The sequence below is a fragment of the Microcaecilia unicolor genome, chromosome 5 (genome assembly GCF_901765095.1).
Source record: "Microcaecilia unicolor chromosome 5, aMicUni1.1, whole genome shotgun sequence".
NCBI classification, from domain to species: domain Eukaryota; kingdom Metazoa; phylum Chordata; class Amphibia; order Gymnophiona; family Siphonopidae; genus Microcaecilia; species Microcaecilia unicolor.
Window position 1 is genome coordinate 168,831,895 of NC_044035.1, and position 13,146 is coordinate 168,845,040.

General features: G+C 43.0%; 1 protein-coding gene across 6 annotated transcripts in view; it reads right to left on the bottom strand.

The window, feature by feature from the left end:
- Positions 1 to 8,973, bottom strand: part of ZNF319 (zinc finger protein 319) — a 48,363-nt gene extending 39,390 nt beyond the window's left edge. The window contains exons 1-2 of one of the 6 annotated variants that reach the window (XM_030203578.1): positions 8,903 to 8,973; positions 7,526 to 7,620 (exon numbers count right to left, since the gene is read on the bottom strand). The gene's annotated coding sequence lies outside the window, so the exon portion shown is untranslated. The other 5 variants (XM_030203580.1, XM_030203579.1, XM_030203577.1 and 2 more) reach the window with 5 other exon arrangements.
- Between the last annotated feature and the right edge of the window lie 4,173 nt (positions 8,974 to 13,146).

The following is a 13,146-nucleotide window of genomic DNA, read 5'->3' on the forward strand; positions in this document are numbered from 1 at the left end:
CTTTCTTAGCCACAGCAGCACACTGAGCAGACGGTTTCAACGTATCATCAACGACGACACCTAGATCCCTTTCTTGGTCCGTGACTCCTAACGTGAAACCTTGCATGACATAGATATAATTCGGGTTCCTCTTTCCCACATGCATCACTTTGCACTTGCTCACATTAAACATCATCTGCCATTTAGACGCCCAGTCTCCCAGTCTCGTAAGCTCCTCTTGTACTTTTTCACAATCCTCCCGCGATTTAATGACTTTGAATAACATTGTGTCATCAGCAAATTTAATTACCTCACTAGTTACTCCCATCTCTAGGTCATTTATAAATGTGTTTAAAAAGCAGCAGTCCCAGCACAGAGCCCTGGGGAACCCCACTAACTACCCTTCTCCACTGAGAATACTGTCCATTTAACCCTACTCTCTGTTTTCTATCTTTTAATCAGTTTTTAATCCACAATAGAACACTACCTCCTATCCCATGACTCTCCAATTTCCTCTGGAGTCTTTCATGAGGTACTTTGTCAAACGCCTTCTGAAAATCCAGATACACAATATCAACCGGCTCCCCTGTACCCACGTTTGTTCACCCCTTCAAAGAAATGTAGTAGATTGGTGAGGCAAGATTTCCCTTCACTAAATCCATGTTGACTTTGTCTCATTAATCCATGCTTTTGAATATGCTCTGTAATTTTGTTCTTAATAATTGTCTCTACCATTTTGCCCGGCACCAACGTCAGACTCACCGGTCTATAATTTCCTGGATCTCCTCTGGAACCTTTTTTAAAAATCGTCGTTACTTTGGCCACCCTCCAATCTTCGGGTACCACGCTCAATTTTAAGGATAAATTACATATTTCTAAAAACCTTTTTATTGGACTAATTTTTTTTTTAATTTATAGAAGTCTTTATTAAGCTTTGTTGAGACATAGCAAAGCAGAAACAGCATAGCACAATACACGAAGAATAAACATTTGAAATGTAGCTAACATATAGTGCTAGGCAAGCAAAGAACGAATTATGTAACACTTGTCTAATCCATTACAACAAACAACTGGACTTCAATATTTTTCCATTTTTCCAGAAGGTTACCCCCCCATAACCAAAAACCCCCTTGTCCAACCTCAACACTCAAAACAGCCTTCCCCCCTAATACCCGCAACCCCGACCTCCCCCGGTAGCTCCCCTGTAGCAGCCATTCCATTGAACAATCATCCAGGACAAGCTGACAAAAAGGGTGTCCAAATTCTCTCCCATTTCGGCAACATTCTCCTCTTAACAGCCGTCAATCTCTCCATCTCACAGATGTAATGCACCTTAGTAATCCAGCCTACTAGGGAGGGGACCACAGGTGATTTCCAATTTTGGGCCAAATTCATTCGAACTGCGAGTAAAGCCCCCCTCACCATGGCCCACTGACTCACAAACAAACCCTCCGGCCTCTGCCCATGCAAAAGGACCAAAGGATGCCACTGCACAGACTTCCTCACCCAGACCTGCAGACAGGAATGCACTCCTTTCCAGTATGCCCTAGCTTTAGGACAAGACCACCAAATATGTCCCATGGTCCCCACTTCCCCACAGTTCCTCCAACAATACTTTGACACTTTGGCAAATATATGATTCAAACGAGCCGGTGTAAGATACCATCTATAAAAGACTTTTATAGCATTTTCTTTCATAGCCACTGCCCGTGAGGATTGCAATATCCTATTCTCTAAATTCAACCACTCCTTATCTGAAAGTGCAAACTGTAATTCCTGCTCCCATTTCCTCCTATGCTCTATGGATGGTTTTTGCCGAGCAGCCAGAATCCCATACAAAAAGGTAATCATCCCTCGCGTACTCCTATGTTCCACACACACTTGCTCCAATGGGTGTACTTCCCTCTTTAAACACGTGGCATACACATGCCCCTTTAAGAAATGTTTCAACTGTAAGTAACCATAATGGTCACTAGCTTCGAGCCTATAATCTCCCATTAATGTCTCAAAAGGAATCAACTCCTCACCAACATGCAACTGTCCTAGCATATCCAATCCGGAGGCCACCCACCGGCCAAAGGGCATGCCTCCTACCCCCGGCTCAAACAAAGGATTGTCCACAATTGGCGCCAAACCGGAAACCAGAGGGCAGCCCTCCGGGAACATAAGATCCCAGTAATAAAAGGTGACCTGTCCTCTGTGTTTATTCGGGAGCCATATTAAATGTCCCAACCGACGAACACCTATCAGGGACTGTTCGATATGCACCCACAGTTTGTGAGTCTCCCTCCTAAACCATTCCACCGCTGATCTAGCCTGTGCCGCACAGTAGTACCAGAACAAATTAGGTACCCCCAATCCCCCCACCCGCGTACTCTTACTTATTGGACTAATTTTAAAACATTTTTGACTTGCTTTCAGAGGCCAAAACTTCCTTCCTCAAGAAAGGACAGTATACTATTAAGTTAATCCAATAAAAGGGTGATACCTTATTTTCTTTTTCTTGTTTTGTTTCTTAATTTGAAATGTGATTAGAATATGTCAATTTTTGAAATGTACACCTGCTTTCTTTACATTCACTGCTTCTCTTATCTAGTTCAGGGTTTTTCAACCAGTGTGCCGTGGATGGTCTGCAGATGTGCTGCAGGAGTTGAGGGTCATTTATTAGTAAGGACAGCTTAATTTGTGCTGGAACAGAGTATACCTTTTAAAAGTTTCCTTGTCTCTTGCTATCGGTGTGAGCGAGCAGTGATTCATACAGCCTGCTTGTGCCAATCCTGGAGCCTTCTCTCTGATGTAATTTCCTGCTTCCACATAAGTAGGAAGTTACGTCAGAGAGAAGGCTCCGGGGTTGGTAAGAACAGGCTGTTTGAATCGCTGCTTGTTGCTGCCAACTGCTGGAGATAAGAAGGTATACGGGGGGGGGGGGGGGGGGGGAGTTGTCAAGAGAGACAAGAGAAGATGTCTGTTCGCTGGCTGGAGAAGGAACAGGAGGGTGAGATGCTGAACTATTTGTGAGGATGGGGGGGGAAGAGAAGGTTAATGTTGGACTATTTGTGGGGAGGGAGAGAAGGTAAAATGCTGGACCATGTGTAGGGGTGCAGGTGTGGGGGGGACGTAGAAGGTAAAATGCTGGACCATTCATGAAGGTGTGCCTTGAGATGAAGTTTGAAAATCTCTGATCTAGTTGTTGCATTGTGTGCAGTGTCTGGCTTCTTGAGAGTTCAATTTAATTTTTGTCTACATATTTTTATCTTTAGTTTGCGATTACTTAGACTTGGTGAGGTTCTGCGTGTATAAGAGAGATCAGGTATTCTTTTAGCACTGAATGTCTGTGTAGGATCAATCTGTAAAGCGAAGATACTTAGCTATAGCAGGTATTCTCTGAGGACAGCAGGCTTCTTATTCTCACAAGTGGGTAGACGCCAATCCGCGTCACCCAGTCCGGCATTTATGTCACTCCATTGTGCAAGTGCCTTCCCGCCCGCCGCACGAACGCGACTCCCTCAGTTTTGCTTTTTCCGTGTGAGGAGCAGCTGCTTTTATTGGTGTCTCCTCACACACCCGGTTTAGAGCGATTTATTCTTATTTTGGGGGACCAGGAGACACACTCCTGATCAAGGAGCAATCCCCATTGCCTGTGTAGGTAAGAGACGATATCTGCACTTGTGCTACTAAACAAAGCTAAGTGAACTTTTCATTGCCCCCATAAGTCATTGTGCATGTGTAGTTTTATTTTATCTTTCTCTCAAGGGTGATTAACTGGAAGGTTTATCTTGTTACCTGCTGAGATTTATTTGCATACATGGAGTAACTGCATGGTTCCTTTTCTCTTTCTCTCTCATTTACACTTGGGAGAGAGACAGAGAGCAGTGGTAAGGGCATGCGGAGGAGCAGTAAAAAATAAATAAATAAGGCAGGGGGCCCTAGGTGTTGTATTAATGATAGAAACCTATACATGCTATCACAAGGAACAGTAGAGGACCAAAATCTGTAGATAAAGCAAAATTGCTTACCTGTAATGGAAGTTCTCCGTGGACAGCAGGACAAGTCAACCACATGTAGGTAATGCCATCCAACAGCTCCCATTCAATGAAGCTGCTCTCCAATAGCACAGAGACCTTTAAAAATATCCCTCTCAGTATGTGTGGTAGGCATGAACTTATTTGAACATGTAAGGGAAGAGAGAAGCCTAAATAAACACCATAGAGCTTGAGCATACTTTGAAGGATGGAATACCTGTCCAAGGCGCTAAACGGCTACATGTGTATTTATATCATTTTCAGGGTCATAGTAAGGTTCCTTCTCTGAGAAAGGGGCCACTCCAGCGTGAGGGCTGCTTGGAGGACCTTGCATCCAAACGAGTTGGTCAACTGGAACACCCAGTCAATGCAGTAGTGGATCATAATGCAGTAGGTTGATCACAACATTCTACTTCAATGACTCATTGACCTCAACATCCCTGCTTAGCTCTTCTCTGGTTTCACTCATACCTCACAGGATGCTCCTTCGCAGTTCATCATTCTAATTTTTAATAGCACCCATTATAGAATAGCGCTTAGCGTGGATCCTTTCTGGCACCTGAGCACCATTTATAGAATTTTCCCCTATGGTTTTTCAGCCACTGAATAGCATTTCAGTGCATGGAGAATTATCTCTTTAGTGGAGAGCTTAGGATATGACTGTTGAGAATGGAAGAAACAATAGACTGAGGCAGGAAATGGAATTGCTCGGAGTTGCCCTACCAGGATGCCTACCACACAAGCTCTAAAGGGATTTATTTTTATGTTATTTTAATTTGTTTAAAACTCTCTCTGAGCTACTGAAGAGCATCTCCGTCCAATGAAAGACAATGAATGACATCACCTATATATGGCTGATGCATCCTGGTTATCCTAGGAGAAAGCTGATTTGCGCAAAGCAGAAGAGTATTAGTACAGGTGAGACAAGCCCCTTTCCCCTCACCAAGAAACAGCAGCAAGGTTAACCAACATGGAAGAGTGACATAGTTTGGGATGTTTTCAGTTGTAACTGTGGGAAGCTATATTTCCTAATAAGGTCCTCTCAAGGATTATCACTAACCACACCCTCTCCAAAAGACATTACACAATGTGATACCCGGTATCCGCAAGCGAGCCTTCTCCAGAATAACCCCCACTCTCTGGAAAGTAACACAAGATTATCTCTACTTCAGGAAGCAGGTTAAAGGTTGGCTCTTCAACCAGGCCTTTAATGGAAGAACTAACTAACTTGTTAGTCTCATTCACATACAGACGGTGTGACACAGGCTGCACATATTGTGCTTATCTACTCCTACCTTAGCTGAGATATTTAACCATCTTTCTTTAAATTAGTCACCTTATTTTCTAACTCCTCTTACTCTCTTACCTATCTATATGTTCCATCTTTGCTTATACCCTACACTATCAATTAAAATGTTCTATTACTTATTGTGTTGACATTGTAAGTAGTATAATATGCCATACTTTGTATTATTTGAATAGTTTTACTGTTGTAATTATCTATTGCTCATTTGATTCTTACTGTACACTGCCTTGAATGAATTCCTTCAGAGAGGCAGTAAATAAATCCTAATAAATAAATAAAATAAATAATACAGGCTGCAGGCCAATATTACTACATTTCCTAACTAGGAAAAAGCAGTATCCTGCATGTGCCCAAGCTCGTATATCTGACAGCCAAGAAGAATTCTTAGCACCGTGAATGGGTAGAAAAGGTAAGGCAGAGTGAGCGACACAGTTAGACCAGAACACAAAAGGCAAGATTGCAACAAAAAAGGTATAACAGGAAACAATTTTTATCTGGCATCCAAGTTTGAAAGACTTCCCCATCCTCAAAGCTATTACTTCAAAAAAGTGAAAAATAGGTAGAGAGACTAATCACAGGCCATTTGTCTGACCTTAGTAGAGTGTTAAAAAAATTTAAAAAATATGCGTGCATAAGGTTAGTTGATAAAAAAAAACAGCCAAGTACACACTACTGAAGGCAACAAGAGGGTAACAACAAACACCCCCACCCCCAAAAGGAAGCAGAGATGTGAGAATAAAGGAACAACTGTGTCCTCCCCCTCCGACAGAAGTAGCCACATGGTTAGCACAGGTGGAGCTGGACCCATCTCAGAAGAGGAATGTCAGGAAGTTAAATCACAGTAACTACATCTCTACTGTCAAAGAGAAGCACGAAGTGAAATGCCAGAAACTTCCCCTAGATCACACCATACCCAAGATCCAAGAAACAGGACATGTTTTCAGACTAAAGCTCCCCTTTCATTTATGATCCAAGATAGCAAAAGATCACATCAAACAAACATGATCAACTTCTTTGATGTGTCAACCAAAGAGTTAAATCAAGGGTATGTATTGAATGTGGTAGATTCAGATATTAAAATGAGACAACCGAAGAACGTTTGAGGGTACACAAGTGTTTAGCTTATATACAGTAAAATGAAAGTAATACCAATCACAGTGGTGCCAGTTTTCAAACTCTATGACATCTGATTTGCAAAGACAAAACCCCTTCCTTGGCAGAAGCCAGGGGTACATAATACAAAGTCCACAGTGCAAATTCTCTGTAAGAAAGTATGCAAAAGGTATTATTAATAAAGTTATCATGCATACTTGCCAGGAGCTTCCCTTTTCTCTACAGCAGCAGCCCAAAAGAGGAAGAGGAAAATAAGCTTTCTTCACTCACAAACGTGTTGATCCACAAAGAACCACCTTGAAAATTAACCCCTTTGGGTGCAGAAATCCAAGAGTACAGAAGTGATCATAACTGATTGACGGGGGGGGGGGGGGGGGGGGGGGTGGAAGAGCCAGTAAGCTGGTAGCCAGAGCCAATGTATACTAAGGTACACTGGAAAGAGGTTTTATCAGTAGAAACAAGTTGTAAAATATCCAGTGAAAGCACTGCACAGTAATAGCAATTTTTGTTAGCTCCCATTCTCCTTCCTCTTCTTTACCTAAAGGTCTGTAGAAGGAAGGAGTGGGGAACAGCAAGCAACAGTAAGCACTGGATGACCAATACTCCTCCCACTCTCCCAAACACTCCTTCAGGGAATGACAGCAATACTAGCATGATGTCCTGTCTTTCTAAATCTTCACTTCCTGATGTGTATGGCTACTTCATTAAGAGTACACAGCTAGCTGTACACACACTGGAAAACGACTCTAGGAACGTCGTTTGACAAAATATGACAATACCACCTCTGGACCTAATCTGGAGTATTTTATCCAATTCTGGGGGCTGTATATCCAAAAGCAAATATAATCCACAAAATTGTTACCCAAACATTCAGAGTCTGTACCAAAAATTTGGTGAAATGAAATTTAAGTACTAAAGGTATATAGATCATGGAGAAGAAATGACAGAGAAGGAATAAAATAGCCAAAGTTACAAATGCTGATGCAAAAGCTGCAATTTTTTTATGGATGAAAAGGCATTCCGAAAAGAAGTCATGTTAGATCAATAGGAAACCAGAAAAGGTTCAAGTCATTTTACCCATAAGCTCTCCAAGACAAATACTTACCGTACCCGAATGTAACGCGCTTTGAGCTATATCCAATCCATTTTGATCAGGAAAATAACTTGTAACTTGCGTTGCGCTTAGACTTGTAATTAAATCTAAAAAGGGAAAAAAAAGAAAAGAAAGAAAACAAGGAACTCAAAAGGGGTACGCTTGAAAGTAACATCAGGAAGTATTTCTTTACAGAACAGCTGGAGGAAGCACTAGGGGCGAAAATCAAGAGCTAACCAGGAAAACGTATAAACACAGAGGAAAAGCAAAATCCATAGATGAAATTAAGTCTAATAAATAGAAAAACGGAGCAAATCAGATGGACGCTCAGATTCTCATACGTTCTTTTCGATTCCAGTTACTTTGATGCACAGTCCAAATGCCGGCACCACCTCACCCAACCCCGGTGACACTGGAGCCGATTAGAAGGAACCCGGACCCCCCACTAACAGGGGGCAACAAAACAACCTGAGGTGCAAATACGCCGAAAAAGGAGGAGAGAGTCCTAGAAACCAGGACACAAAAGCCGCACGCCTTCATGGAGGAAGCGAGGAAAGGCCGGGGAGCGAGAGTGCGGCGCGGGCCCGGACGACGACCAGGGCACGGGAGGGGCGCTGCGGCCCCGGCCTTTGGTCCGCTGCCTCACCTGGGCACTGGCGGCCTCTCTCCCGCTCTCCGTCCCGGCTGAACTGCGGCCTGGCCACTGTCTCCGACCCCGAGTAAAGCCACAGCCGTCACCGCTGCCAGCACCCACGGCCCGCCTCCTTCTGGGGCCGGAAAGAGTTGTGCGGGTCCACACTCCGCTCAGTTCCGCCTGCGAAACGGCGCCGGGAGCGGGGGGCGGAGCCGGGGGCACTGCGTAGCCAAACAGCCCCGACCGGTAACGGCCCAGCGGGGGGGGGGGGGAGGGGAGCTACGACCGTGCGCACCAGTTGCTCACCATGCGTTCCCTACCCAACCCCCTGCACCCAGGAGCTCATCCCTACGCCCCCAATCCTCCGTACCGGCACCTCATTCCTCCCCGGGCCCGCTGACCCCCCCATGTCCTTAACCCAGGAACTGACCCCTACCTACTACTGCTCAAAAAGTTACCCTTACCGACCCCTCATGTCCCTTCCTTGTGCCCAGCAGCTCACTCCACCAACCTCTCACTCATCCCCCCTCCCTGCACCCAAGAGCTGACCCTCTCCAGGAAGCAGAAATGAATCAGAAAAAAAGGTGGTGGCGTTCCCCACAATTCCTTCAGTACAGCAGCAGCTACCATGTGCTCAGTCAGGGCAGGCCCTCCTTCAAATTCTACTTCTTACAGCTTTCATGAATGATACATGTTGTGGGACAGCAATTCTTCCATGCGTGACAATGATGTTTTTTGAAGACTAATTTTCTTACCCACTGTGTTTACTGCATGACTACATTGTGCTTGTGTTGAGGTACCATATCGCACAATTCTTCCCAAGTCCGTCCTGGAGACCCCACACAGCCAGTCAGATTTTTTGGAATAGCCACAATGAGTCTCTGGGGTATACTGATTTATCTAATGCACGTTCACTGTTGGTATACGGTACATCTGCTGTACGGTCTCCAGGACAGCTTTGGAACACCCTGCGCTAGTAAGATCTGTTTTCTATCAAATTTGTCATATACTGTCTGTAATGCTGTAATTAACAGAAATAAAAACTCCTCGTTTAAGAAGCAGATGGGGAGAGGGCACAGTCTCTTTTGTATAGTAGGAGCCAACTTTTCAAAATTATTGGGGATGCTAAGCCCAATGGAAATGACCCCTCCCTGGACACATACAAGGAATTTTCTCAATATTGGGGGTGCTCAAGCACCCACAGAGTCGGCATAGGTGTACATCTGTAGTGTAATATAAATGTTTAACAGCGTAGTAGTGATACTTCCACATCCTGGTAGATGTAATTGGTCCAGGAGGAGCAGAATCTCCAACTGTGGAACTGGGAGAAAGGGTAAACAAGTCTCCATTCTTACTTAAAATAAGCTCCAGTGGCTTTAAAACTTCTACAGTTCTAAGTCTGACTTGTTTAAAAGGAAGAATCTTGCAGCCCCCTACTTTCATGGCTTCTGTTTGAAATGTAAATTATCCGTCTTTAATATGTTTCCTCTAGGTGCCAGCTCTTAAATTATATCCACATTAAGTCCTTAGAAATGATTATATGGGCTGTACCTCCCTTCCTAACAATGGAATAGGGAGTAACAGTAATGAAGCACTTTCTTGGGTTCTTTAGGAGATTGGAAGCAAAGACCAGGGTGGAACGATACTAAAATATTGTTCTTTTATATATTATTCCTAATGTAATATATTATAATGTAGGTAATTGATTTGTTTTTATTACAGTAGTGCAATTTAAACACATATCAAAACAATGTGTAAATCATATGAACACAGTTTTGTTTTGTTTTTGGGAGGGGGGGTTAAGGTTTACTTGTTCTCACACTTGTTGCTGGCCCTACCACTAGGCATACTAGGCAACTGCCTAAGGTGGCAGAATATAGGAGGCAACCATAGCATGGCTCCATTGTGGCAGGACAGCAGCACTTTAAAGCAGCCTGTGCATGGGGTTTATTGACACCTGCCAGCATTCAAGCACTGTCACATCCTGTCCCCTTATAAGGAAGTTTGTATGGGAAGGGACAGGACATGGCAAGTCTTAAGCATGAGCCTGTGCAAGAAGCTCTCCATTGTGCATGCTACTTTTGGAGCTGCAAGACACCTGGGGGGAGGTAGGGGGTGGCAGTGGTAACACAAACAGAGCAAGCAGGCTGAGGATGGGAAGAGGCAGGAGATGCTGAACATGGTGGGGTGGGGGGGAGTTGGAAGAGAAGAGGAGATGCTATATCCAAGGAGACTATCTGGCCCATTATGTGGGCTGATGCCTGTAGGTGGAGCTTGCCGCCTCATTGAGTAAAATAAAATTTAAAATCACTAAAACAGCATAAAAATTATTGTAGCTGGTAGAAATAGCAGTAATAAACTCTGTATTTTGTGCTCATTTTATTACACTGTTCTATAGAATACAGTAATACATGGCCAAATTTCAATGAGAATATCCTGTTTCCTGATAGAATCATCTTCACTGTTGTAATCTGCCTTGGGAAACCTGGTGTTATGAAGATGGAATATATTGAAATTAAATGGAAGTAAAATTAAACTTGCCTTCAGTGGGGCACATGGAATCACAACTTCACTTCATCTTTTTGGTAGAATTTTACATTTTAGATACACAAATGGATTATTCTGTTTTGAGCATGTTTCAGGGTCAAGTGGTATTATAAGTCAAAATAATATAAATATTTTGTTTCATGCAGATCTCTCATTTGTTTAAACATAACTAACCCTCCTATTTACAAAGCCATGCTAGTGGTTGCCAGTGCAATAATGCTGACACAGCCCATTCACTTTGGGCTGTATCAGCATTGCTGCGTGACTTTGGGGGGTAAATGGGCTATAAGCCCTTAATGCTGTCCATTGGTTTTCTTATATTTTGTTTTTGTGATGACTTATACTGTGCCAAAACTGAAAACTCTTATCCCTTCTATCTGGTCAATAATAAAAGGAGCTTATTGTGAACACTGTCCTTGTTGCTGTACATGAGGAATTGTGATATTGCATAAATAAGTGTTTGTTTTTGTTTCTAGTCATGCATCCAAAGGTTATATAATCATTTCATTGAGCCTGCAAATAGGTGGGAAAATGTGTGATTCAAATGCTACAAATAAATAAATTTCAAGAAAGCCATTTAATCATTTAACCTATTAGTGGAACATAACCACAAAGGCATGGTATGGACACATTTTCAATATGGTAATACTAGAGCCCAGCTAAGGAACAGGTTGCTTTTCTTGTGCCATCACCATCCAGTTGGGATAGGCAGTGCCTTAAAAGGTAGAGGGTATAATTTGACATTTATATCCCACATTATCCCAAGCAAACTGAGGGCCAATGTGGCTCACATTTGAAAATACAGTGAGACAATAATAGAATTCAGTAACATCATGGGAGCAAGTCGATGGAAATGTCAAAAACATTTAACACACTTGAGTTTTCCATATATACCCAACTAGGCATTTAAAAGTCTGTCCTGTAATGATGCCGCATGTTCAGAAATCATAACCATAACAAGTATAGACACAAACGTTATCGCATGCACACACCAGAACAGGCGTACACACATTGCAAAAGTAAACAACTACTTCTACGGTGTACATCCAAAACTTATTTTTTGTTTAAAAATCATCTTTATTCAAAGCACAACATGTTGGTAGATAACCTTCACAAATACCAGCAAGAGGAGTGAAGTATATGAAACTACACTATACTAACAAACTTCACTATGTTAAAGTGTAAAGTGTCAATATCTTGGCACACCAGCACACACACCTGAAGTCTCTTTATTTTCTGACGTTTCCTTTACTGAATAAACACAGATAATTTACTCACAGTCTAAGAGCTGCATCAGTAGTTGGAGGTAGAAATCTGAAGAGAGGCAGCTTTATTGCAGAGGTGAGAAAATAGTTGAACAGGTAGAAGTAGCTCAGAGCTAGGTGACCGGAGAGTGCAATATCTCATTAGAAGTGGGAGTGAAGGAGTGGCCTAGTGGTTAGAGTACCAGTCTTGCAATCCAGAGGTGGCCAGTTCACCTCCCAAAGCTGCTCCCTGTGATCTTGGGCAAGTCACTTAACCCTCTATTGCCTCAGGTACAAACTTAGATTGTGAGCTCTCCTGGGACAGAGAAATATCCAGTGTATCTGAATGTAACTCACCTTGAGCCACTACTGAAAAAGGTGTGAGCAAAATCTAAATAAATAAATATGTTAGTGTCAAAAAGTTCAAAGCATGTCACCATACAGTCAATAATCTAACATTGTATTATGATTGTATCATGAATGGAGGAAAAATCCTCAGAATACAATGGATGTTATAGAAACATAAACTTCCATTTCTTAATCAGAGGCTTAAAAAAACCTCCATAAACTTTCATCAAAATCTTTATGTCTTTTTTAATTTTCAACTTTTATAATGAAAAGGTTTATTTGATTACTTAGCTTAAATTCATCATGCAAAAGGTCAACCCGACACTGGCCACCATTCAACGGTGCCTAACCCGCTGCTTCAAGGGATGCCAACCTTGGATCAAAAGAGTGTTATCAGCTGGTTGTCTCACTACATAGACTTTCCCGGCAAACCTGGGCACAGTTTGGGAAGCTTGCAGGTGCCCTTGGCCTGGATTGGCCGCTGTCGTGGACAGGATACTGGGCTCGATGGACCCTTGATCTTTTCCCAGTGTGGCATTACTTATGCACTTATGTATAGTGAAGGTCTCCAGAGGAAACTGGAGCAAAACGCGTCTGTCAGGACCTCACTGTTTTTCACTTATCCTGCCAAGATCGAGCGACTGCGATTTGATATTACGCACTACAGAAGCTTAGAAGAGATTGGGTGGCAGAGCCGGTGGGGGGAGGCGGGGCTGGTGGTTGGGAGGCGGGGCTAGTGCTGGGCAAGACTTCTACGGTCTGTGCCCTGAAAATGGCAGATACAAACCAAGGTAAGGCATACACAAAAAGTAGCACATACGAGTTTATCTTGTTGGGCAGACTGGATGGACCATGCAGGT